Genomic DNA, 27,170 nt, shown 5'->3' with positions numbered 1-27,170 from the left:
AGACTTGGTAAATCCTCCCCAAGCCGCCAGAAAGGCATTCCACGAGCTCAAGTGAGCCATAACCTAAGGCGGAGAAACCAACAGGGAAGACCGGAAAAACGGAGATCACCGAACAGCCTTCCGAGAGAGAGAACTGGAGCCTTGGGGAGGTCACAGCTTGTTGGCGAGGAGGGAAAGTCGAAACAGAAGGAGACCAGACCTCACTGAAGAACGTGGAGTCACCACGCCACGGCCCTGGAGTGACGTGGCTCTTACAGGTGAGTGGGCGTCTATGGGGCTTTTGGAAAGGGGCTGAGTCAGAGAGGGACGGGAGGGGAGGCTGAGGGGTGAAAGGGGCCCAGGGAAAAGGAAAGAAGTGAGATGGAATAGGAAGACAAGAGCAGGAATTATTGGCTACTCTTTTTCTTTTTTGTTACTCCAACCTCTACCCCCTCCCTTCACATTTATGCATAGCTATTATTTATCCTTCACATCCTCCCTTGACTAAACCATAAAGCAAAAAACACTTACCTGAGTCTTTTCCTTCCGTCCGAGGGACGGCGGCCGAGGCTCACCTAAGGGACTGAAGAGGAAGACCCTGTGGGAAAGAAGAATATAACAGAGACAATCAATCATTGTGATTTCCTGTAATACTAATAAAAAGTGCATACCAAGAAATTATTCAATGCAGTGTGCTCCCTCTTGACCGACTCTTCTACACGAGGAGCATACTCTCCCTACAGGGAATGGGAGACAGACACACAGAGACCAACAGACACACACACACAGACACACAGAGACCAACAGACACAGACAGACACGCAGAAAGACACAGAGACCAAAAGACACACACACACACACACAGACAGACACACACAGACAGACACAGACAGACACACACAGACACACACACAGACAGACACACACAGACAGACACACACAGACACACAGAGACCAACAGACACACACACACACGCGCGCGCACACACACACACACACAGACAGACACACACAGACACACACACAGACAGACACACACACAGACACACAGACACAGGAAAGCAGAGTAGGGAAACGCTACATACAGTTAGTTGTTCTATGCTGGCATATGTACATTGTTTTATAAAGATGGTGGAACTGTTGATTTGAATGCACTTTCTTTTCTTAAGCCACACATGTATGACGCAGTTCAGAGTCTGGAGAGCTCTGCAGCCCCTGCCCTGAGTGTTGCCTCTCAGTGTCCTGAAGATGCCCCGTGCTCGAGAGTCACCCTGGGGTCAGAGGCCCCCCTCACCTCTGCTCGAGCCCCGGGGGCTGCAGGGCCCGGGGAGAGGAGGCTGCCCGTGAGGAGTGGGGCCCGGTGTGTTATTCCCCCTCCGAGTGGCGCGCGAGCTCAACAAAACAAAAAATCGGGTCTCACGGCTGCGCACGCGCAGGACCGCGCGTCAGAGCTGCGCATGTGCGGAGCGAAGATACTACTTCCTATCGCCGAGTTAGGACCTTGCACGGGGTACGGACCGTGAACTGCCCTGCACGGAGAACACTCAGCCTCACTGCGCATGCGTAGAGGAAAGACATTTCCCCAGAGGAGCAGACCGAGGAGCTTTGCATTTACATACCTCTCACCCTGTGCTGTGGCGCGAGGCAGTTATATCTCATTCATTGTGTCCCCGCGCGGACACTGGAATTCTTGTGCTTGTTTGAGTCCCACCTGTGCTGGCTCTGGGCTGTCGCCCTTTACTGCGCTCCGTGCTGTGAACTAAATGAAATCTTTCTTGCATCGACTTCTGGAGTTGGATTGTAGTAAAAACCGCCGTCTATTCTCCGCGCATGCGCAATTGTTCATCCAAGGCCCTCTTTAACACTCGCTCCGCAGCGGGAGGAAGTGTCTGTCCTTAGCGCATGCGCACCTAACCCAATGCCTCTTTAGCCCGCGCTGTGGGTAGCAGTGTCTGTCCCTGGCGCATGCGCAGTTGTTTATCCACAGGTCCACTTTTAACCCGACCCACAACAGAGAGCACAGCACCCACATGAAACCCCAGGTGAGGTCATTTATTTAATGCATTCTTATAAAGCGCGGACTTTACCCGAAGGTGTCAGAGCACCGTACAATAGAACCAATAGAACCAGTTACGTTACATGAGAGAACTGTTACAGAATGGAAAAAATAAAAATAGCAGCCATAGAATCAAAACAACGCAGGCAAAAGGAACACAATCTCAAGCACAGACTGTACAAGAACGTAGACATTGGGAGGACTCTGGTTGGGAAGACTTGCTAGCCGCAGCAAGGGCAGGAGATCAATCACTTTTTTGGCGAATTGTTGCAAACGGCAATAAGTCGAGCAAGCCAGCCCAGGACTACCAGCTAGATCATGGGTACTCACAAACTTTCTCTCGGGGGCCAAATTTACAGTTTGGTTTGTGTCCGAGGGCCGCATCGGTGGGGAGGGGTCAGTGGGGGAGGGGGCGGGGCTAGAGCAACAACATAAAACTGACCATGAGGTTGATCACAGGTCCCTGCAGCGGACGCCTTCGTCCACTGAGCCGTCCCAGCATACACACATCTCTCTCTCTCTTTCTCTCTCGGTCTCCCTCCCTCTCTCCTGTCTTCCTCTGTCTCACTCTGACTGTCTCACTCCCTCTCTCTCTCTCTCTCCCTCTCTCTAGCTCTCTCTCCCTCTCTCCTGTCTTCCTCTGTCTCACTCCCTCTCTGTCACTCCCTCTCTCTCACTCCCCCCTCTCTCTCCATCCCTCTCTCTCCCTCCCTCTCTCTCTCCCTCCCTCTCCGTCTCCCTCCCTTTCCCTCCCTCTCACTCTCCGTCTCACTCCCTTTACCTCCCTCTCCCTCCATTTCCCTCCCTCCCTCTCACTCCCTCTCCATCTCCCTCCCTTTCCCTCCCTCTCCCTCCCTCCATTTCCCTCCCTTTCCCTCCCTCCATTTCCCTCCCTTTCCCTCCATCTCACTCCCCATCAGTCTCCCTCCCTTTCCCTCCATCTCACTCCCCATCAGTCTACCTCCCTTTCCCTCCATGTCATTCCCCATCAGTCTCCTTCCCTTTCCCTCCATCTCACTCGCTATAAGTCTCCCTCCCTTTCCCTCCCCTCTCATTCCCTCTCCGTCTCCCTCCCTTTCCGTCCCTATCCTTTCCTTTCCCTCCCTCTCCGTCTCACTCCCTCCCTCCCTCCCTCTCCCACTCACTCCCTCTCCCACTCACTTACTCCCTCTCACTCACTTACTCCCTCTCACTCACTTACTCCCTCTCACTCACTTACTCCCTCTCACTCACTCACTCCCTCCCTCTCACTCCCTCCCACTCACTCCCTCCCACTCCCTCCCTCCCACTCACTCACTCCCTCCCTCCCACTCACTCCCTCTCACTCACTCCCTCCCTCCCACTCACTCCCTCACTCCCTACAACTCACTCACTCCCTACCACTCACTCCCTCCCTCCCTCCCACTCACTCCTCACTCCCTACCACTCACTCCCTCCCTCCCACTCACTCCCTCCCTCCCACTCACTCCCTCATTCCCTACCACTCACTCCCTCACTCCCACTCACTCACTCCCTCCCACTCACTCACTCCCTACCACTCACTCACTCCCTACCACTCCCTACCACTCACTCCCTCACTCACTCCCTACCACTCACTCACTCCCTACCACTCACTCCCTCACTCACTCCCTACCACTCACTCACTCCCTCCCTCCCTCTCACTCACTCACTCACTCCCTCTCACTCACTCACTCACTCCCCCTCACTCACTCACTCACTCCCCCTCACTCACTCCCCCCTCACTCACTCCCCCTCACTCACTCACTCCCCCTCACTCACTCCCTCTCACTCACTCACTCCCTCTCACTCCCTCCCTCTCACTCACTCCCTCTCTCACTCACTCACTCCCACTCACTCACTCTCACTCACTCACTCTCTCTCTCTCCCACTCACTCCCACACTCCCACTCACTCCCACTCACTCCCACTCACTCCCACTCACTCACTCCCTCTCACTCACTCACTCCCTCTCACTCCCTCCCTCTCACTCACTCCCTCTCTCACTCACTCACTCCCACTCACTCACTCTCACTCCACTCACTCTCTCTCTCCCACTCACTCCCACACTCCCACTCACTCCCACTCACTCCCACTCCTCCACCACTCACTCCCACTCACTTCTCACTCACTCCCTCTCACTCACTCACCCCCTCACTCACCCCCCCTCACTCACTCACCCCCCCTCACTCCACCCCCCCCTCACTCCACTCCCCCTCACCACTCACTCACTCCCCCTCCCTCACTCCCCCTCACTCACTCCCCCTCACTCACTCCCTCCCCCTCCCACTCCCTCCTCACTCTCACTCCCTCTCACTCCCTCACTCACTCCCTCTCTCACTCACTCACTCCCTCTCTCACTCACTCCCTCTCACTCCCTCACTCCCTCTCTCACTCACTCACTCCTCTCTCACTCACTCACTCCCTCTCTCACGCACTCACTCACTCACTCCCTCTCTCACTCACTCACTCCCTCTCTCACTCACTCACTCACTCACTCCCTCTCTCACTCACTCACTCCCTCTCTCACTCACTCACTCTCACTCCCTCCCTCCCTCCCTCTTACTCCTTCCCTCTCACTCCCTCCCTCCCTCCCTCTCACTCACTCTCACTCACTCCCTCCCACTTACTCACTCCCTCTCTCACTCCCTCCCTCTCTCACTCACTCACTCACTCCCTCTCTCACTCACTCACTCACTCCCTCCCTCTCACTCCCTCCCTCTCACTCACCCCCTCTCACTCACTCCCTCCCTCTCTCACTCACTCACTCCCTCACTCACTCACTCCCTCTCACTCACTCCCTCTCACTCACTCCCTCCCTCTCACTCCCTCCCTCTCACTCCCTCCCTCTCACTCACTCCCTCTCACTCACTCCCTCCCTCCCTCTCACTCCCTCACTCTCTCTCCCTCACTCCCTCTCCCTCACTCCCTCTCCCTCACTCCCTCTCCCTCACTCACTCCAGCTCCCTCCTCCTGCTCACTCCCTCCCGCTCACTCCCTCCCGCTCCCTCCCTCCCGCTCCCTCCCTCCCGCTCCCTCCCTCCCTCACTCCATCCCTCTCACTAACTTCATCCCTCTCACTAACTCCATCCCTCTCATTCACTCCATCCCTCTCATTCACTCCATCCCTCTCACTCACTCACTTCTCTCACTCTCTCTCACTCCCTCTCATTCCCTCCTCGTCCCCCTCCCCCTCCCTTTCCCTCTGTCACCCTCTGTCACCTCACCCTGCCTGTGTGCCAGCCGGGGCGCGCACACACTCACAGCCGCACCCGAACATTTCACAGGTCATCAAAAGACCATTTGCATGTTAATGAGGCCTCTGTATTTCACCTCTTCTTAGGCCCCTGCAGCTGTACTCTGGCCATTGCTAGGATCGCCCGGCCGGCAGACCCCACAGAGCAACAGAGTCTCTCGCGCTGCTGCAGACACTTAAAAAAAAAAAACGTCAAACACAGGTATGATGTCTCGGGGGTCCGCGGGCCGCCAGGGAAGGCTTGCCGGGCCGCCCCTGGCCCGCGGGCCGTACTATGAGTACCCCTGATCTAGATCCTAAAACATGGTTCAGACACTTTGCACATTTATATGCATGCCCGGGTTCCCCTTCAATTGAGAACTTATGCATAAATAAAGAGCTGACAATGTCCAAGGAGTGTGAACCACTATATTTTAGTATCTTAGATACTAAGTAGGCTATAGTCGCCATTAAGCCGTCCAAAGCGCCAGCCCCAGATAACATCCCAGGAGACCCAGGGGTATGGGCACCGTATATCAACTTACTGTGCAATGCAATTAGCAGAGGGCAGCCTATCCTATATCATGGAAGGGCGCGGAGATTGTCCCTATATACAAAAAGGGCAGTAGGGACGATCCCGCTAATTATCGACCTATCAGCTTGATAGACATTACCCAAAAGGTCTATTCAAAGCAGATACTGGACAGGCTAAACAATTGGCTAGTTGACAACGACATATTATCCCCATGCCAGGCAGGGTTCAGAAGAAGAATCAGCACCATAGATCAGGTGTTCAGGCTGCTAACCATTGCCTGGAAGTATACTAAACTAAGATCCGGCAATTTGTATATGGCCTTTATTGACCTAAAGGCCGCTTTCGATTCAATTCCAAGAGATCTGCTGTGGATAAATCTGCTAAATCAATAGGTCCCAAAAAACATACTGGTGCAACTCATAAAATTACATGAAGATAATTTTGCAAAAGTGCACTGGGGTATGGGCGAGGAGTTGACAGAGGAGATACCGGTGAGGAGAGGGTCCTTCAGGGCTGTGTCCTGGCTCCTACCCTGTTTTTCCTCTATGTTAATGATATGGTGGATTTCCTATTGGACACAAACCACGATTCCCCAAAGTTAGTGGCTCTCATGTATGTGCTCTGACATTTGCGGATGATACTATCCTCCTCTCACAGACCCCAATGGGACTGCAAAGTCTTTTGAATAAGTTGGTGGTGTACTGTAAACAAAAAGGATTGGAAATAAACCCATCAAAAACAAAATACATGTCCGTCAGGCCACACTAAAGTTTTAAGAAAAAGATGATGCTGAATGACGTAGCGATAGAGAGGGTTCACACTTTTGTTTACTTAGGGGTGACCCTAGATTCTAAGCTCTCATGGTGCCCGCATGTCAGAAAATCTGGGACCATTTTAATGCAAAATTCAGTGCCCATCTTGAAAAAGCTCCATGCAACTGGTACCAAGTCCATCACCCCAGCATTGGAGGTATATGAATCTAGGGCCAAAACCGCTGCTCTCTATGGCTCGGAGCTGTGGGGCGGTGTGAGAAGTTGGCCTGGTAGGGGATGTTTCCAATTCTGGAACCACCTACTACCTGACCAAACAATCCCCTTATGGTGTCTGGTTGTAAGTCAACCTTATTAGACAAGCTATCCTAGGGGTAGCATGGACTAAGCAGCCTAAAGGCTTAACTTAAGAGGTCGTGTTAAGCGAGCTGTTTTACCACATACAATCCTGTAATACCAAATGAAAGGACACCACACAAGTATATATTATAAAAATATATGTGTTTATTACTAAAAACAATCCCAGTATTCTTTATGAATAAAGGGGCACAAGCGTTAAATCAAAAAGCACTGTTTAAACATACAAGTTGCACAATTATGGATGAGGGCGGGTGGCCACTCAAACCATAAACTAAACAAGTGGTATAAGAAAGGCCACTCGAGCAGTGGTTAGGCCTAGGGCCTAGGGAATCGCTGGGAGCAGTCAGGACAAGCAATGCTGAAGTCGGGAATGGCCCTCGGGATTCGGGAGATGTGCGGAAAGCGCACGCATGCACCAATGTTAACCAATGGTGCGTAAAAGTCAAAGAGTTAAAGTTTAAGGACACTTCCGCTGAACCTAGAGGAACAAAACTTAACACACAGACCCTAGAGGTGTGCACCAGTGTGGGAACACCGGCGGAGCAAAGTTACCTCACCCACAGGAAGTGGGTGCACAGGGTCGAAGTGGCGTCGGGTTTTGACACGCAGGCTCTTGGTGCTTGAAGCTGAAAGGGCTGCAGGCAGGGTGAAGACGAAGTGTCCGGTGGAGTCCAAGGGTGGACTCAAGTTGTAGAGTACCTGAAAGCAGAGGGGACAGAGTCTGGGTCACTCAGCAGTGACCAGGGTGGAACCAGGACGGAACCAGGCAATGTCGGGCGCAATCAGGTGGTCGTCGAGGAGCTTCTCTCCGCTGTCACGTGGGCTCTGGGGCATCTGCGACGTCCAGGAGCAGGTCACGATCTGTCCCACGCAGGCTCTCACCGTCGGTGCAGTCGGCTTCAAGTTTGGAGCAAACAAGCCTTGGTAAGAGCAATCCACGCAGGATCGGAAGATTGCTTCTCACTCGGACCAGGAAGGTCAGAGTCGGGGCTCCTTTTCAGGGGAGCTGGTGTGGATCTGGAGCAACCAGAATCACAAGTCTTTTTAGGTAGTTCGTCGGCACAGGGACCACAAGCCAGCTGGCAAGTGACCGGGCCAACGCGTTGAGCCAAATCGTGCCAAAGGGCCCCACGCAGCACTCGTCGAGTGTGGAGGGCTGAACTTCGGCTCAGGAGTAGCTCAGGGTGGGGGCTTCTCAAACCCCGGTGTACAGCTTCGAGGGTCACTCGTGGGCTGCACGGTCAGCGTCTCGTGGTCACTTCAAGATGGCGTGCCCCACGCTTCCGGTCGCCTCCACGGGTCTCAGCTTTGCAGGGACTGTGGATCGGGCTGTTAGAAGCTGGGCAGGCTTGATCTCGTCGATCTCAGTCGCTCGAGTTCCGGCGGGAACTGCAACTAAGTAGACGTCGAGGGCTGGATGGTGCCTGCTGCTGCAGGGTGGTCACTCCTTGACCACAAGGGAGATTCTTCGGGCTTCCACGTTGAGATGGAGGGCGAAGGGTCCAGAATATCGTTTCAAATGTTTCTTCCAGGAAATCTGATGTGCATTGGCACTGCTCCCACTCTTATTCGAATCTGGTGGGCGTGATTACCTGCTAGGTCCCCTCCTATGGGTGGGACCCAGGAAGTGGGTGGATACACCCCCTTCCTTTGATCCAGGCCGCCCTGGCACGAGGGCTGGAGTGCCCCAGAACCGGTTTGGCCGGATTATGCAAGGGGCAGCCTTGTGCGCCCCAGGCAGTGTCTGGTTTCTTTCAAACCTCCCTGCTACAATACACTATCTCCTGTCTGGAGGGCGGTGACACCCTCCTGTGACAGGAAACCCTTTGTCCAGGACCCCCTTGACTGAGTTTCGGTCAGCTCCAGGGGTCCAGACATTTGTCTGTGGCAGAGGCATCCATTTTGTGGATCTTAAGGCCTTTGGAGAAATCAACCGCATTAAAGTGAAGTAACATGTCTTACCCCTCTAGAGGGGTGGAATGCCATCCCCGTCGCCAGAACTGGCGAGGGGATGGTATTCCAAAGCGTATGACACCTTACACGACATGTTTTGATAAAGCCAAACCAAAGTTGCTAAATAACCGCGAGGATTATAAGGCACTTAATAGTATATGGTATGGCATTATCCTGAAACAGCTTAGGGATTTGTTCCCGACGGCTGCAGACAGGCTCAGCTCATGCTAGAGCTCCATCTCACATAAAAACCATGCACCCAGCCTCCAGGATTGGTGAGGCCTGTCTATAGGAGTGGCTCACAGGTTTACTTGTGTCCAGATATAGGTTTAGACATAGGTATACTATATCTAAGCAAGGGGTGTGTACACCACCTTACCCCAGCTGAGTGATCAGCCAGTTGTGTCAATTTAAGAACCAGCCAGGGGTGGCAAAAGATATGCTGCAGCCCCTGGTAGGCCTTAGTGGCTCCTGTGCCCTGTGCACCTATAGTGCATTCTACAGGGGCTGACAAGGAGTCCATTTCCAATTGGTATGTGCCTATAGCACATGTGTCATTAATTTAGTGAGAGAACAGCAGGCTGGGGGTCTGATCAGCAGGCCCACAGCCTCAGTAGTCGAAAACCAGTGAAGCAAAAAGCAAAAATTTGGGGTGACCATAGGATAGCAGACCCTACTCTCCTACACAACCCCCCCCAAACGCAGGGACATTAAACTAACCTTGACCAGATAAGTCTTCATGTTCTAAGTGGAAGTACCTGGAGAGACCATCTGCATTACCATGGTCAGTCCCTGGGCGGTGCTCCACTGTAAAGTCCATCCCCTGTAGGGAAATGGACCACCTGAGCAGTTTGGGATTTTCACCCTTCATCTGATTAAGCCATAAGAGGGGCTTATGGTCTGTTTGCACCAGGAAGTGAGTTCCAAACAAGTAGGACCTCAACTTCTTTAATGCCCAAACCACAGCAAAGGCCTCCCTCTCAATGGCTGACCAACGTTTTTCTCTTGGGGTTAGCCTCCTGCTAATGAAAGCAATTGGCTGGTCTTGACCATCTTGATTAAGTTGTGAGAGTACAGCTCTCACCCCCAACTCAGAAGCATCTGTCTGAACAATGAACTGTTTGGAGTAGTCAGGACTCTTTAGGATAGGTGCAGAGCACATGGCCTTCTTCAGGTCTTCAAATGCCTTCTGACAGCTAACTGTCCACTGAACCTTTTTTGGCATCTTCTTGGATGTCAAGTCATTTAATGGTGTCACTATAGACCCATAGTTTTTCACAAACTTTCTGTAATACCCAGTCAGGCCCAAGAAGGCTCTGACTTGTGTCTGGGTAACTGGAGGAGCCCAGTCCTGTATGGCCTGGATTTTGCTTTCCAGTGGCTGAACCTGGCCTCCACCTACTAGGTGGCCCAGGTATACAACCTTACTCTGCCCTATCTGGCACTTTGTGGCCTTGATAGTTAGGCCTGCCTTTTGCAGGGCCTCCAAAACTTTCTTCATGTGGATCAGGTGATCCTCCCAGGTGGAGCTAAAGACAGCAATATCATCCAGATAAGCTGCACAAAAGTCATCCAACCCAGTAAGGACTTGGTTCACCAACCTTTGGAAAGTGGCAGGTGCATTCTTCAAACCAAAGGGCATTACCACAAACTGATAATGTCCACTAGGGGTAGAGAATGCTGTTTTGGCTTTTGACTCCTCAGCTAGTCTGATTTGCCAGTAGCCAGCTGTCAGATCAAATGTGCTCAGAAACTTGGCAGAAGCCAATCTGTCAATGAGCTCATCTGCTCTTGGAATGGGGTGAGCATCTGTCCTAGTGACAGCATTGATACCCCTGTAATCCACGCAAAACCTCATTTCTCTCTTACCATCTTGGGTATGAGGTTTTGGCACCAGGACTACTGGGCTGGCCCATGGGCTCTCTGATGGCTCAATCACTCCAAGCTCCAACATCTTTTGCACCTCAGCCTTGATGCAATCCCTGACATGATCAGGTTGCCTGTAGATCTTATTCTTGACAGGCAGACTGTCACCAGTGTCCACAACATGGGTACACCAGTCAGTTTGGCTGGGTGTGAGTGAAAACATTTGCCTGTGAGCCTGCAAAACTTGTCTGCAGTCCCTCTGTTGCTGGTCAGTGAGGCTGCCTGCCAAGGCTACTCCATCAACTGAACCATCATCAGGGTTCTGAGAAAGCAGGTCTGGGAGAGGGTCACTCTCTTCCTCCTGTTCCCCATCTGTGGCCATGAGCAAGCTCATGTCCTCCCTGTCTACAAATGCTTTCAAGCGATTCACATGGATTACCCTGTGAGGGCTCCTGGGTGTTCCAAAGTCTACCAAGTAGGTGACTTCCCCTTTCTTCTCAATAATAGGATAGGGTCCACTCCATTTGTCTTGGAGTGCTGCTGGAGCCACTGGCTCCAGTACCCATACCTTCTGTCCTGGTTGGAACTCTACCAGCACAGCCTTTTGGTCATGCCAAGCTTTCTGCAATTCTTGGCTGGCCTCCAGGTTTTTGGATGCTCTTTCCATGTACTCAGCCATCCTGGAGCGGAGACCAAGTACATAGTCCACTATGTCTAGTTTGGGCTTTTTGAGAGGTAACTCCCATCCTTCCTTCACCAAACACAATGGACCTCTCACAGGGTGGCCAAACAAAAGTTCAAAAGGGCTGTAGCCAACCCCCTTCTGTGGGACCTCTCTGTAAGCAAAGAGCAGGCAGGGTAAAAGAATGTCCCATTTCCGCCTGAGCTTCTCTGGTAATCCTTTTATCATGCCTTTAAGGGTCTTGTTAAATCTCTCCACAAGCCCATTGCATTGTGGATGATATGGGGTGGTAAACTTATAGTTTACTCCACATTCCTTCCACATTGCTTTTAGATAGCTGGACATAAAATTTGTCCCTCTATCTGATAGTACCTCCTTAGGAAAGCCCACTCTTGAGAAAACTGCAATGAGGGCTTTTGCCACCACAGGTGCTGTGGTGGTCCTTAGGGGAATAGCCTCTGGGTACCTGGTGGCATGATCCACTACCACCAGTATGAATCTGTTCCCAGATGCTGTTTGGGGGTCCATTGGACCCACAATATCAATTCCAACTCTCTCAAAGGGGACCCCCACCACAGGTAGTGGTATTAGGGGGGCCTTTGTTGTGCCACCTGACTTACCACTGGCTTGGCAAGTGACACAGGAGCGACAAAACTCCTTGACATCCTCTGACATGTGGGGCCAGTGAAAGTGTGGAACAAGCCTGTCCCACGTCTTGTTCTGGCCTAAGTGTCCTGCAAGGGGAATATCATGGGCCAAGGTAAGGAGGAATCCCCTAAACTGCAGAGGTATCACCAACCTCCTGGTCATGCCAGGCTTGGGGGCTCTAGCCTCTGAGTAAAGGAGTCCCTCATCCCAATACACAGTATGGGTACCTTGGGCATCCCCAGCAGCCTCAGCAGCAGCCTGCTGTCTGAGGGGTTCAAGGGAAGGGCAATCTAATTGAGCCTGCCTCAGGTCTGCCCTTGAGGGTCCCCCTGTCCCCAGAAACTCAACCTGGTCAGGTTCAAGGTCCTCAGAGACAGTCTCCTCTTGGACTGCAGAATCAGTTTCCTCTGAAACCTGATCCTCAACCTGGGGCAAGGTGGAAGGCGAGGCCTTTCCTCTCTTGCTCCTTCTCTTGGGTTGTGGCTGGTCTATTGTCTCAAGATCCACCACTGGTTCAGGAAGGCACTTCTTAGCCTGAGCCCTTGTCATGGCAAGGACATGCTCTGAAATCCCTAGCATTTCTGCATGAGTCCTGTACTCCACTTCTGACCATGCTGAGCTTTCAAGGTCATTGCCTAACAGACAGTCTACTGGTAGGTCTGCACTCACCACAACTTTCTTTAGGCCATCAACCCCTCCCCAGGAGAAGTTCACAACTGCCACACTATGGGAGGTAGTGGAGTTGCTTGCATTGGTTACTAGGTAGCTCTCTCCTAGTACAATCTGCCCAGGGTCCACAAAGCCAGGGGTCACCATGGTGACACTAGCACATGTGTCCCTGTAAGCTTGAGCCAGTTTCTCATTTATTAAGGGAGTCTGCCTGTATTTGCCCAGGTTAGTGGGGCTTACTGCAGTGGGCAACTCAATGTCCACATCATACAGGAGAACTGCCTGTGTAGGGACTCTGACTAGGCCAGATCCTACTTCAATACCCAGGGTCAACCCAGCTACACCCTTGGACTGTGTTCCACCACTGCTTACTGTACTTGGGGTTGCAGTTGCTTTAGGAGCTGTAGTGGTGGGAACTGGATTTGCCTTGGTGCACTCACTGCCCCAGTGTGAAACTGATTTGCAGGTATTGCACCAAGGTGTCTTTGGACCTTTGTTCTTCTTCTTCTTGTTACCGGTTTGGGAACCACCCTCCTTACTATTAGTTTGGGGGCCTGAAGACTTCTGGTCTTTTTCTTTATCTTTCTGATTCTGATTACCACCCTTCTGGTCTGTTTTCTTCTGGTCACCACCTTGGTTCTGGGGTTTCTGCTTAATCCTTGTTCTGACCCATTTGTCTGCCTTCTTTCCCAATTCTTGGGGAGAGGTCAGATCAGAGTCAATAAGGTATTGATGCAACAGCTGGTTTGTACAGTTATTAAGGATCTGTTCTCTCATCATAAGATTGTACAATCCTGTATAGTCTGAAACTTTACTTCCCTGCAACCAACCCTCCAAAGCCTTAGTGGCACACTCCACAAAATCAGTCCAGTCTTGAGTCTGTGCTTTCTGGGTGTCTCTGAACAACAACCTGTATTGCTCAGTGGTTAGGCCATACCCTTCAATGAGAGCACTCTTCAAAACAGAGTAGTTTTTTGCATCCTCAGGTCTAACTGTGAGGAGCCTGTCCCTCCCTTTCTCAGAAAAGGAGTACCACAAAATTGCAGCCCACTGATTCTCAGGAACCTGCTGTACCATGCAGGCTCTCTCAAGAGCAGTCATCCATTTGTGGATGTCATCCCCTTCTTTAAAGGGGGGCACAATTTTGGTCAGGTTTCTATTATCATAGGCCCTGTCTTTTTCTCTTGGAAAATTGCTGCCACCAGTGACATCTAAGCCACTTAATTTCTGCTCTCTTGCCAAGGCAAGTCTAGCTTGAGCCAAGGCTACCTCCTCCCTCTCTATCTGGAGTTTGACAGCCCTCATTCTGGCCCTATGCTCTAACTTTTGAGAAGCATTCATGCCTCTCTGTGATTCTCTGGAGGCACTAGAAAGATGAGAGTCCCCTGAGGGAGATCTCACTCTTCTGTTGCCTGGGGGAATCATATGTTGGGTTCTGGGGAGGTGCTGGCCCTCTCCATTCCCCAGTAGGTCCAAGTTGGCCTGGCTAAGCCTACCAACTGGAACCTGGCTACCCTGATCCTGTACTCCTAAGTCCTCAACATCTGAGTCCTCATCCAAGTCATCATCATCCTCCTCTTCAAGGGGATCAACTGCAGGGGGGTTCCCTCCAGTTCCTGTATCTAGGGAAGCTGCTTTTGCCTTCTCTAAGTCATCCTGTTCTAGGATTTCTACCAGGATTAGGCAGGTGGGGCTTCTGCCCCTTTTTAACCCTCTTGCTTTGCACAAGGCAATCAAGTCTCTGCGGGTTAGTTTGTCATATCCAAAAGTTGCCTGGGTAGGGTCAACTGTCACAGGACTAGACCCTGAGGCCTTTCCTGTGTCAGACATGGTTACTAGTGAGGTGTAAGTGGTGCACTTACCTACACTAAGTGTTTTCCTACTGGACCTTGCTAGTGAGTTGTAGTCAGGGGTGTGCTACTCCCTTCAACCTACGACTACTAAGTTCAGTAGAACTTAATATGCTAAGCTTTTGATTTTAGCGTAGCCCCGCCTTCCTGACGCGCTGAGAGACGCGCTGCTTTCTCCTGCCGAGAAATCCAGCACCGGCGCTTCTGGGTAGCCCTCGCAGGCAGCCTGGAATATCGAGACCAGAGAGAGAGATACCATCCCTCATTCATCCTAACTTCCAGGTACAGAACTGAATAGCCCCTCACAGAGAATTCTTTAGTTATTCACTTGGCAAAAACAAACTTAACTTAAACTGTAACTTTCTATTCCCGCCCACGTATTAGACTTAGGTCAGGTACACGGGGTAGGCGTATTTAGAAACACCAGTTGAGTACGTTTAGTCAAATGTATATGTGTATGTAATATATTTTATTCATTTTAAAACATCTTATGGCTTAGAAACCATATCAATGTTTTTACAGTATTACTTTATACTATTGCTTTTAATGTATGCACTTTACTTAACTATAAGTATTGCAATAATATCGATCCATTTCTCTTGTATGAGAAAAGAGACTGATCAATAAATAACACCTTTTTATTGAACACGCCCGTCTCTTCCTTTTCTCTACATTCTGATGAGACTAAGAATGCACGTACTGACTGAGTAAAATAAATTGCCTTTTGTTCACACGACTCTCGAGATATACTCTTGATTAGGGGAGAGCAAAGTTGTCATGTTCTATGGTTGTCAGAAACTAAATCCCTTCTTGTCTAATCAGGGAAGTAAGTCCTTCCTGAACATTCGAGAAAGTTTCTAGTGAACTCTGAGCTAAGCTGGCAAACCCAAAACTTTAAGTCTAGTATCGACAGTAGTAGACCTAGTTAACGTCTGGTCTAGGCCTTTACTGCTGTAGGTATTATTCCAATGCGCAGAGCCTATTGGGATGATAGGAACTACACTACAGAGGATAAAAGAACATAAATTGAGTATTGCAGGACTGAATCGCCGAAACGTTTTATTGTATATAGTATTTAATATTTTACAATGTATTTTGTTTGTAGTAGTTCTTATTATTTCTTTTTTTAATTGTTACTGTGATAAACATATAAGGGGCACAAGTACCTTTGGGAATACAACTATGATACATATGCACTGTACTTTACTATTTTAATTGTCTATTGCACCGAGAACCTAATGGCCATGTTATTTGCACTGATTCTACTAACTGCACCTTATCTTGAAATTGCGTATTTGTACAAATGTAATGATACCCAAAAATCTGCAATTTACTTTCTCAAGGATTATAGCATTGGACGGAAATGATGTATCTATAAATATTGCATTGTTTTTTCTTTTATGATTCCACGAATCGAATAAAGATGTTTTGAATGAAATAGATAGCAATATCCAATCCATAATGTAGCAAAATACAGTAAACCTAGGTAAATTGCATATTGTGAATAGTACAATACAAATGACTTCATAGATCGCACATAGATTTCCGTGCACCCGTAGCTACTCTCAAAAAGGTGCCAATGCTCAAGATCAATTCAACATTGTCCAATTTAAATTTGCAGTCAAGAGCGTCTGTTAAATTAATAGGTGACAATTTTTTAAAATACGGAATTAGAAACCATAGTGCATATTTCATATAGTATCTACTAAAGAATAAAAAGTGTAAAAGTGTTTGACCGCTGTGACCATCACATGTAAATGGCAGGGAGTCACGTTTTGCGTTATAGCTATAGGGAAAACAAAGCAAATATCTTACCTTCCCAGCTCTTAGACGGAATAGGAGGCCTCTCTCCCATTGGGACATGGGTAGTGCAATATAACTTGGTAGACAATGCTCAGGGTACGCAATGGATATACATTTTACAACAGTTTGTTTATTCAATTCCCTTTCTAGTCTTTTCGCGCTATAAAGTGCATACAGTGCTGTCTTTAAAACTTTTTTGTCCATTGTTACAGCTGTGTTTGAATTGGCAAACAGTCTACCAAGGTTAACGCTTTCCAGACTCTTGACTACCCCAGCAAGCCATGGAATATCCGTCCCTTTCTCACAGCGAAGACTAATATCTATTATGTCCCTTCTGAGAGAAGCCTCGGGATTCTTCATTATGAACAGCTAAAATAGTTCGGAGCAGGCCCTTATGATGTCTTCAATGTATCCTAATTTCAGTTCGCCATGACATATGTACAGAGGGGTGGAGATAGGAGCGCCCAAGAGTTTTCTACAAAATCTATTTTCTTCTGATTGGACGCAAGAGCATTTGGCAACACTCCATATCTCTGCCTCATTGGTAGGTATTGGTACACACTGGATCTTAAAAATCTTTAAAAAGGCTGGAATTGTTCCCGATCTTTTAGGGCGCAGGAGACTGAGGATTGAGTTAAAAGCCCTTGAGAACTTACTTTTACAATTTGCCAAGTATTCACACCAAGTGCCATTCGCAACGAAGACCATTCCCAGATAAGGTAAAGTAGCAGTGCAAGTTAATTTTTGGTCGCCAACAGAGATAAAATTTAACGGACATTTCCTTGGCCCACAAGGCATTATAAAAGATTTCTTTAAATGGGTGCATAAATCTAAGCCAGACATAAAATCTGTGAAACCTCGAACTAAAGTCCGTAGTGCATTTTGTGTGCTACCAATTAAAACCGCATCATCTGTGTCTAAAAGCACTGGGAGAGGTTTGCCTTGAATTTTGGGAACATCATTAGTTAGTGTGATCAGTGATTTATGTAAATTGTTTTTATATATGATAAATAGAAAAGGAGCCATAACACACCCCTGTCTGACAGAGGTGTGTTATGATGTAATTGGAAACTTCTCCCCCACCCCCAATCCTGACCCGCGCTTTCAGATCCGTATGGAGATAGGTCAAAAAATGAACAAGGGCCTCATCCAGTCCATATTCTAAAAGGATGGACCATAGACGGGACCTATTAACAAAATCGAAAGCTGAGGACAGGTCCATAAAAGCTATTAAAGTGGCGAGTGCTGTGCAATAGTGTACTTCCCTATGATCAAATTAGGATTAAGACTTTGCGGGGGCGTGGCCTAGCAGCATGGCCGACAGGACGTGAGCTCCTTTGGCTCCCTGACGGCCGCCGCTTAAATCCTGATTTTCGATCCTTTCAGCCCACCTCAGAGTGCTAAATTGAGCTTCCACGATCCCAGACCGTGCTGTACTCCTCCGGTCCCGCTTTCAAAGCTGTGGGCTACCGGATCACCGGCGAGCTCGACCGACAGGTCTGCCGCCGGCCCTGCCTGAAATCGAGGCCGGGGACTGCGGCCTGACCCAACCATCGGTGGTTCCGGACATGGGGGGACCCATTGCCATCGGGCCCTCCCGCAGGTACCGAGGCCCCGGAGCGGCGTTGTGCCCATCGAGGAACGGAGCACCTTAGTGGGTCGAGGCGACGGTCGCCGCTAATTGAGCCCGGGGATCGGGCCTAGTCGCGGCGGAGAAGCAAACTTGCCGGGGGGCCCCATTGCCATCGGGGGGCTCTGCGGCGGCGGAGGCAATAGCGGGAGCCTGGATTGCCGCACCGGCCGGTTCAGGAGGCAAGGTGACGAGCTGCCGGTGCCGGTAGCGGTGACGGACTGTGCCCTGTCAGGGTGCCTGGTGCGAGGGAGTCCGCCGCCTCCGGGGTTGTCTGCCGCGGCCGGGGCGTCGCCCTGCATGGTGCCTACTGCTATCTGAGACCCGGCCCTTGGGTCCGAATTGTGCCCCGGCCCTGAGGTGAGAGTGCGGCCTGTCCGCTTCGGGACAGGGCCGCGCGAGCTTGGGGACCGGGGACTGGGCCTGCCCATTGAGCCTGCAGAAGGAAGGGTCTCCAGGGCACTTGCCGCTTTAAGATTCTAAAGCGGGGGGGGGTAAAAAACATTAGCAATTTCAGATGAACAGACCCTCCTTCTGAATGTCGGTTCAGGGGGGGCATTATCTTTTGTAGTTGCATCAATTTCCATATCATTAATTAAGTTAAGGGTGTTCAAATGGTCCATTAGCTCTCTACCCCTAATGCATGTTTGTCTGCTGCTATGTGAATATTCGCTTGACCGTGAGAAAGATAGCTTAGCATTAAAATCGCCCCCAGACAGATTCCTACTGACTTGAAAGTGTCTTTGGATTTTCCAATAGATGCAATAAAATGAAACAAATTGATAAAATGCATATTTGGAACAGAATGAAAATCATTGTTATAAAAATTAATTATCCAAAAGGAAATTCCCCTATTAAATAATATGCCTCGAAAATTATTGTTACAGTTTTTATGCATCCTCCTGTCTTAATATTGACCCAGATTGATAAACCCCCAAATGGTCGACCCTGCTTGGGGGTTGTTGCTAGGATATTATGGCATTCAAACCCCTCACTATGCAATTCTTGTGTGGCCCATGTTAACTGAAATAAAAGGATATCTTGGTATTTAATAAGTTGTACCCAATCTGGCTGGAGAAGTTTAGAGTACAACCTTGCAACATTCCAGCTTAAGATACGGAGGTCTGAACTTGCTGAGGCCTTCGTTTGCATAAGGGGAATAAGTGGGTTGTGGGAATAGTACCCTCAGTTTCTGGCAGGGCATGAGGTAACCTAATAGCAGGATCAGTATTTTCCCCAAAAGTTGATAGTCAATCTTGTGTCTCTAATCCAGACAAGGCCTGGAACCTATTAGAGGTAGTAATTCTTGTTGGTGAAAGGAGCATGATTTGGTTTGTAGAAATAACCAAGGGGTAGTGCGCATATGTTAGTGCTATTAGATGTTATGAATTCGTAACCCCTTAGTAGGTGTCTCACCAAAGAAGGTCGGCGGAATGTAATTAGAATACTGTCCCCTTTGAAATTTTTTGTAGATGCACGAACTCACCCAACCCCGCGTGCCATAATAATATCCTTTATTTCGGATACATGGACGCTTCTATACCTTGATAGCCAGTCCGCACATTTATTGCGTAGCTGGTCCCAAGACTCATGCTGATCCCTCTTTAAAGTAGGTACTCCTGCCAGTACCAACACATAAGGGCAAGCAGCGGGCGGCAGACTCAGGACATCCTGATTAGCCATTCATACTTGGGGCGGCAGGAACATTAATGCACGAGGTACTAGACAACCTGTTCTGATTCGAGCCCCTGGGCCTGTTTAACCTATTAGCACCATCCCTGGTGCGGTTGGTATTTGAAATGGTTGTTGGTATAGGTGGGTGAGGGGGGGGGGCGTTTCTATCTATAGGCAATTGAACTGCTGGGGAAAGAGTCGTGACCTCATTCTATGCCAATCTTTGGAGAGGAGCTGTGTCTCCTGGAGGAGACACACATCTGCCTCCATGTTATCAAGGTAGGAAAGGATGGACCTCCTTTTATTGGGATTGTTGAGACCTCTCGCATTGAAAGTGAGAATTTTCAGTGTGGGCTGGGAAATAGTGTGTCATAGTGAGTGCACCAGCTTTGGCCTGTATTTGGGTCCCTGTGATCCCTCTTACCCCTGAGCTCCTAACGTCTGCCCAGCCTCCATTGCCCTTTGATCCTCTCTTCAGCACCTTTAACTTGCATACCAGTTCACCACCCTCCCCTCCCTAACCCCAACCCATTAACCTCAAATTGTCCAGGGCCCGCCATTCGTGCGTGTACGTCCTTGGAAGTCGGAATAGTTGGGAACATGTGAGGCCAGTTCCCCGTGTCTCTACACTCCCCGTGTCTCTACGCTCCCTGCAGACTTCTTCGCCGCCCACCCGTCCTTGCAAATGTCACTTATCTGTCCCTCTGTCGTTCACTGTGTCATCATGGGGGAATGTCTCCTTCGACATTGTCTCCAGCACTGCCAGTCTTTCTTGTGCCATGGTCTTGGGGTCCGGTATCGACGCTCGCTCTGTGCTTTGCCTCCCGTAGACCTTATGTCATCTTTCACTAGGAGTTTTGGTCTGTGGGTCCTCTGTCTCCTCCTGGATTGGATTCTCGATGCCCAGCACCTGGCAAGTGTCCTGCATGGATCTGAGCTGGAGGAGTTTGCCCTGCCATATGAAAATCAGCCAGAAAGGGTGACCCAAAGAATACGGTATTCCTTGATTTCGAAGACGTGTGGTTGCCACTCGGCACCGCCAACACTTTTGAAGGGGTATTAGAGCCAGGTCCTGGTACAAAGCTAGTGGTCCTGATATCTTGGTGGTTGCTTGTCCCTGGCAGCACGTAGTATACACTCTTTTAGTTGAAAGTCTGGAATGTAAGCCAAAATATCCGGTGGGGGCGCCCAGTATGCTCCTGAAGAGACCCTGCAGGTATTGTGTGATGTCTGGCTCTTCTTCTTTAGGTGGAACTCCCTTAACGCGGATGTTGTTTCGCCAAGACCGATTCTCCAGGTCTTCTATGTGTTCCTGGAGATCGCTCTGTTGAGCCTTGAGCCGGAGTATCTCTTGTTGTAGATGCTTCACCTCGTCCTCCCTTGGCTTGCTCCTGATCCTCGATGGAGGCCACACTGTCCCCAACGGCATCGACGACCGACCTTATCATAAGGCGGGACGTTGATGCAGTTTGGGAACATGTGGCCTCCATCGGTTATCTCCTTTATCTCCCCCGCTATTTCCCTTTTCAGCATCGGCAAGTCGCCTCATAATGCACCGAATAGCGACTCTCAATAGGCGTGGGTAACTGGGGCTTCAGAGGTGTCCACATCTTGGCTGATTTGTGTCGTTGGGGAGAGCCTCCCTTCTCCGCTGCCGGTCATTGGGAGCTTGGTCAGTATCTTTTTTAGATTCTGATCCTTCTTGCTTTTCGCTGAGGACATGGCTGCTATATCTCTTACCACATCACCAGACCGGCCTGCCTTGTCGTGGGGTCCCAGCGCCAGTGGGTGGCTGTCACCGGGTTGTCCTCCTGCTGAGCTCCACTAAGCTATTGCATGATGGACAGGGTCAGAGGTGTCACTCCCTTTCAGTCTCGTCCGGGCCTTGCTGCCTTAGAGCGTCTGCTATGGCATCTGCTGCTGTCAGGTGCCCCACAAGTCTTACCTTTGCTTGTGACGCAATTCCGCAGAGACGACAAGAGCACCCTTCCCTGTACCCACCTGACCCTCGTGGAAGGCAATACCCTGCAGGGATGAGATGGACGCAGGGATGGGAGCCAGGGAGTAGGGTTAAAGGATAGCGTGCAGCTGACGGGGCGTCCCGGTGTCAACTGGAAACCAAAGGAGATAGATCAGAGACTGAGTCAGACCCGAAAAGGAACCACCCCCCCACATACACACACAGACCTTGTCACTCTCTGAGGACTCACAAATGCTTCCAGGAAGGAAGGTCCCCAGATGAGAACAGCTCCGGATGTGAATAGCGAAGGTAAGGCGCTCCTGCTCGTTACAGCCAAGTTCAAACAAAAAGAAAGCGCTCATGCGCGTTTCACCCAAGCTAAAACAAAAAGAAAACGCTCCTACGCGTGTAGCTGAAAACGGTATGCAGTCACTCAACCCGGAAGCTTGTCTCCTTTCTGGTGAAGAATTGGCTTGGTAGTTTGGTCTGCCCTGTTCCCATGATGCACTGGGCCAGGGACAGACTAATTTGCATATAGCCAGGTTCTGAGCTGGGATGGGCAGTGAGCTAAATAACGGTGATGGATCAAGCCCTGACCTTTGGACTGGGTAAGAGTGGTCTGCTTAATTCAGACACTCTGTTCATCACCACCCCCTTTTCTGAATCGTTTTTGGCCACTATAGGTGTGGCAGGGTACACTCAGACATGAGTCCCTTGCTCACTGCTCCATCAGGATTCAAGCAAGCCGGGCCGACGACGGCTGAAATGCCAGAAACCGGTCCCCGGAAGCTTGTCTCCTTTCTGGTGAAGAATTGGCTTGGTAGTTTGGTCTGCCCTGTTCCCATGATGCACTGGGCCAGGGACAGACTAATTTGCATATAGCCAGGTTCTGAGCTGGGATGGGGCAGTGAGCTAAATAACGGTGATGGATCAAGCCCTGATCTTTGGACTGGGTAAGAGTGGTCTGCTTAATTCAGACACTCTGTTCATCACCACCCCCTTTTCTGAATCGTTTTTGGCCACTATAGGTGTGGCAGGGTATACTCAGACATGAGTCCCTTGCTCACTGCTCCATCAGGATTCAAGCAAGCTGGGCCGACGACGGCTGAAATGCCAGAAACCGGTCCCCGGAAGCTTGTCTCCTTTCTGGTGAAGAATTGGCTTGGTAGTTTGGTCTGCCCTGTTCCCATGATGCACTGGGCCAGGGACAGACTAATTTGCATATAGCCAGGTTCTGAGCTGGGATGGGGCAGTGAGCTAAATAACGGTGATGGATCAAGCCCTGATCTTTGGACTGGGTAAGAGTGGTCTGCTTAATTCAGACACTCTGTTCATCACCACCCCCTTTTCTGAATCGTTTTTGGCCACTATAGGTGTGGCAGGGTATACTCAGACTTGAGTCCCTTGCTCACTGCTCCATCAGGATTCAAGCAAGCCGGGCCGACGACGGCTGAAATGCCAGAAACCGGTGCCCGGAAGCTTGTCTCCTTTCTGGTGAAGAATTGGCTTGGTAGTTTGGTCTGCCCTGTTACCATGATGCACTGGGCCAGGGACAGACTAATTTGCATATAGCCAGGTTCTGAGCTGGGATGGGGCAGTGAGCTAAATAACGGTGATGGATCAAGCCCTGATCTTTGGACTGGGTAAGAGTGGTCTGCTTAATTCAGACACTCTGTTCATCACCACCCCCTTTTCTGATTCGTTTTTGGCCACTATAGGTGTGGCATGGCATACTCAGACATGAGTCCCTTGCTCACTGCTCCATCAGGATTCAAGCAAGCCGGGCCGACGACGGCTGAAATGCCAGAAACCAGTCCCCGGAAGCTTGTCTCCTTTCTGGTGAAGAATTGGCTTGGTAGTTTGGTCTGCCCTGTTCCCATGATGCACTGGGCCAGGGACAGACTAATTTGCATATAGCCAGGTTCTGAGCTGGGATGGGGCAGTGAGCTAAATAACGGTGATGGATCAAGCCCTGATCTTTGGACTGGGTAAGAGTGGTCTGCTTAATTCAGACACTCTGTTCATCACCACCCCCTTTTCTGAATCGTTTTTGGCCACTATAGGTGTGGCAGGGTATACTCAGACATGAGTCCCTTGCTCACTGCTCCATCAGGATTCAAGCAAGCTGGGCCGACGACGGCTGAAATGCCAGAAACCGGTCCCCGGAAGCTTGTCTCCTTTCTGGTGAAGAATTGGCTTGGTAGTTTGGTCTTCCCTGTTCCCATGATGCACTGGGCCAGGGACAGACTAATTTGCATATAGCCAGGTTCTGAGCTGGGATGGGGCAGTGAGCTAAATAACGGTGATGGATCAAGCCCTGATCTTTGGACTGGGTAAGAGTGGTCTGCTTAATTCAGACACTCTGTTCATCACCACCCCCTTTTCTGAATCGTTTTTGGCCACTATAGGTGTGGCAGGGTATACTCAGACTTGAGTCCCTTGCTCACTGCTCCATCAGGATTCAAGCAAGTCGGGCCGACGACGGCTGAAATGCCAGAAACCGGTCCCCGGAAGCTTGTCTCCTTTCTGGTGAAGAATTGGCTTGGTAGTTTGGTCTGCCCTGTTCCCATGATGCACTGGGCCAGGGACAGACTAATTTGCATATAGCCAGGTTCTGAGCTGGGATGGGGCAGTGAGCTAAATAACGGTGATGGATCAAGCCCTGATCTTTGGACTGGGTCAGAGTGGTCTGCTTAATTCAGACACTCTGTTCATCACCACCCCCTTTTCTGATTCGTTTTTGGCCACTATAGGTGTGGCATGGCATACTCAGACATGAGTCCCTTGCTCACTGCTCCATCAGGATTCAAGAAAGCCGGGCCGACGACGGCTGAAATGCCAGAAACCGGTCCCCGGAAGCTTGTCTCCTTTCTGGTAAAGAATTGGCTTGGTAGTTTGGTCTGCCCTGTTCCCATGATGCACTGGGCCAGGGACAGACTAATTTGCATATAGCCAGGTTCTGAGCTGGGATGGGGCAGTGAGCTAAATAACGGTGATGGATCAAGCCCTGATCTTTGGACTGGGTAAGAGTGGTCTGCTTAATTCAGACACTCTGTTCATCACCACCCCCTTTTCTGAATCATTTTTGGCCACTATAGGTGTGGCAGGGTATACTCAGACATGAGTCCCTTGCTCACTGCTCCATCAGGATTCAAGCAAGCCGGGCCGACGACGGCTGAAATGCCAGAAACCGCTCCCCGGAAGCTTGTCTCCTTTCTGGTGAAGAATTGGCTTGGTAGTTTGGTCTGCCCTGTTCCCATGATGCACTGGGCCAGGGACAGACTAATTTGCATATAGCCAGGTTCTGAGCTGGGATGGGGCAGTGAGCTAAATAACGGTGATGGATCAAGCCCTGATCTTTGGACTGGGTAAGAGTGGTCTGCTTAATTCAGACACTCTGTTCATCACCACCCCCTTTTCTGAATCACTCAACCTGTGGCATCCCCGATAAGGAGCCCAAGTCTGTAGGCTGAGTTGTTTCCCTTTAGCGCTCCGGCGCGGTGCGAAACCGAAAGTACAAACCCCAAAACATAACTCAGGTCCACTAAACACCCTCAAGGCGCTCCTGCGCATCAAGGGTTAAAGAAACAAAAAACGGGCACATTCCTGGATCCCCCAGGAGAAGGAACAAGCAAGCGCTCCTGAGTGGCGCAGACGTGAGGCAGAGTTGCGCTCCAGCGCGGCTTGCCTCCTTGATGTCAGACGAGTAAAAAAGAAGCACTCCTAAGTGCGGCTGACGTGACAGCCGAGCAGCGCTCCAGCACGGCTCGTCTCCGGACTGGACAGGCAGGTCTCAGCAAGCGGGATCCCCAGCAAGGAATCCGAAGCACAGAGCCGGCAGGAAACGCGATGTTTAAGCGTTTCCCCCGGAAGTGCTTCTGTGCTCCCAGGCTGCTGCCCGGGACTAGACCGGGGACTCAACTTCCGGCCGGAAGTGAGTATTCCTGCTTCCGTGTGTGTATGCGGGGATGGCCGGCCGCGGCAATGCCGCGAACCGTGACAGCTGCTTGTTCTCAGTACTCTAAGCACTTTGTGCCCGAACCTGCCGTGAATCCCCTTGTAGGCCAGCAGCCCTATCTGATCCTGGAGCACTAGATGTCTTCTTGGACCACTGTGGCTAATTCCTGCACTATGTGCTTGCAGGCCGTGGCCTCCGGTTTCCTCTGACTTGGCAGTCAGCTCCAGAGAGACGAATCCATGCCCGGGCCCCTCATCCATTGGCACCTTGTGATTCTTACAGCGTTACAGTTCATATCTCATTCCCCTTATTGGATTTTGTCATTTTAGTGTAATTTTGTTCAATACATTTTACTTTAATATTTTTCTATTTCGGTTTGAGTTTTTTATTGTTTTGCATTTTGACTTTTACTTGTTTGGTTTCTGCATAAGTATTTTACATATATCCTTAAGTTAAGCCTGCCTGTTCGGTGCTTAGGTACCAGGGGGTTAATACTAGGTTAATTGAATGGCTTTGAAAGTTCACTCTGACAACGGTTGTGATTGTTCCTCATCTACCGCAAATAATAATTCAGTTTCTTACAGAAACGATCTGAAATTATCAGCAAAACAGGCAGTTGATAACCTACCAGGGTTGAAGCACCCTGTGGACAAATTGGAATATGGGAATAGTATTGTGTGGCAATAGAACCTCTAAAAAAATTCAGCTTGCAAATGAACCAAGAATCACGCTTGAATGTCACAACTTTTAAAAACAAGGTAGTCAGGAAAGTGTGGCGAATATATTGCAGCTCTTTGCATTTTGGCAGCTCCAAGCAAATTATAGAACAGAGTGGATGTATGTAGCAGAGACGAGTCTGTTCACCCAATGTGAGTGGTGAGATCCGCTTTGCTGATCTGCCTGAAGTTATGATGCTGCTGACAGTAGCATGTCTGCTAAAAGCGATGGCGTGACTGGTGGATCTACGAAGCCAAATAAGAGAAAGTTATCTTCTGACACCGCAGTCTTCGTGACTGAGACCAGTAACACTGAAGACTCTGAGACTCACAGCAGTAATTTCTCCTTTCAGAGCGTTATTGCTGCAGATGGAGTGAAGCCAAGAAGTAAGCACATTACTAAGGTACCAACAAAGTTTAATATTGTTAATTTGTATTAACTGTTTCTCTTTTGCAGCATTTGGAAATGCATTTTTTAGTTTTGTTGCTTTTTGATTAGTTTTTTATTGTATGCTGTTATCTTCGGTTTAAAGGGAAAGATGTTGTAGTGTGTGACCTTAATGCTGTAGTTTGCATTTCATTACAATCATTTTCTTACCCTGGAGAATCTCCAAGGTGTAGGAGGTTTGCTGTTCCAGAGTTCTTTCTTCAGCTTCTGGGCTGTTGTCGCTCTGTGGCGATCTGTGGTCCTGTTTCTCTGCTCTTCTTGTAGCAGCTCCTATCAGAGCTTCATCCTCCCGCCAACGATAATAAGATACCAGGCATCACCCAGCACACAACACAGCCTATGATGGGCTAAGTCCATCTGCTCGGTGTAGTTAGAGCGAGGA

At 50.0% G+C, this 27,170-nt stretch overlaps 1 long non-coding RNA gene across 1 annotated transcript in view; it reads right to left on the bottom strand.

The window, feature by feature from the left end:
• LOC144806398 (uncharacterized) overlaps positions 1-1,384 on the bottom strand; it is a 71,792-nt gene extending 70,408 nt beyond the window's left edge. Inside the window, exons 1-2 of the long non-coding RNA XR_013605793.1 lie at positions 1,274-1,384; positions 511-577 (exon numbers count right to left, since the gene is read on the bottom strand). This is a non-coding gene — a long non-coding RNA (uncharacterized LOC144806398). The remainder of the gene's footprint in view (positions 1-510; positions 578-1,273) is intronic.
• Between the last annotated feature and the right edge of the window lie 25,786 nt (positions 1,385-27,170).

This window comes from Lissotriton helveticus, assembly GCF_964261635.1.
Source record: "Lissotriton helveticus chromosome 1_1 unlocalized genomic scaffold, aLisHel1.1 SUPER_1_unloc_7, whole genome shotgun sequence".
Lineage (NCBI taxonomy): Eukaryota > Metazoa > Chordata > Amphibia > Caudata > Salamandridae > Lissotriton > Lissotriton helveticus.
The sequence above is the reverse complement of the archived record's forward strand: the minus strand, read 5'-3'. Positions and strand labels throughout refer to the sequence as shown.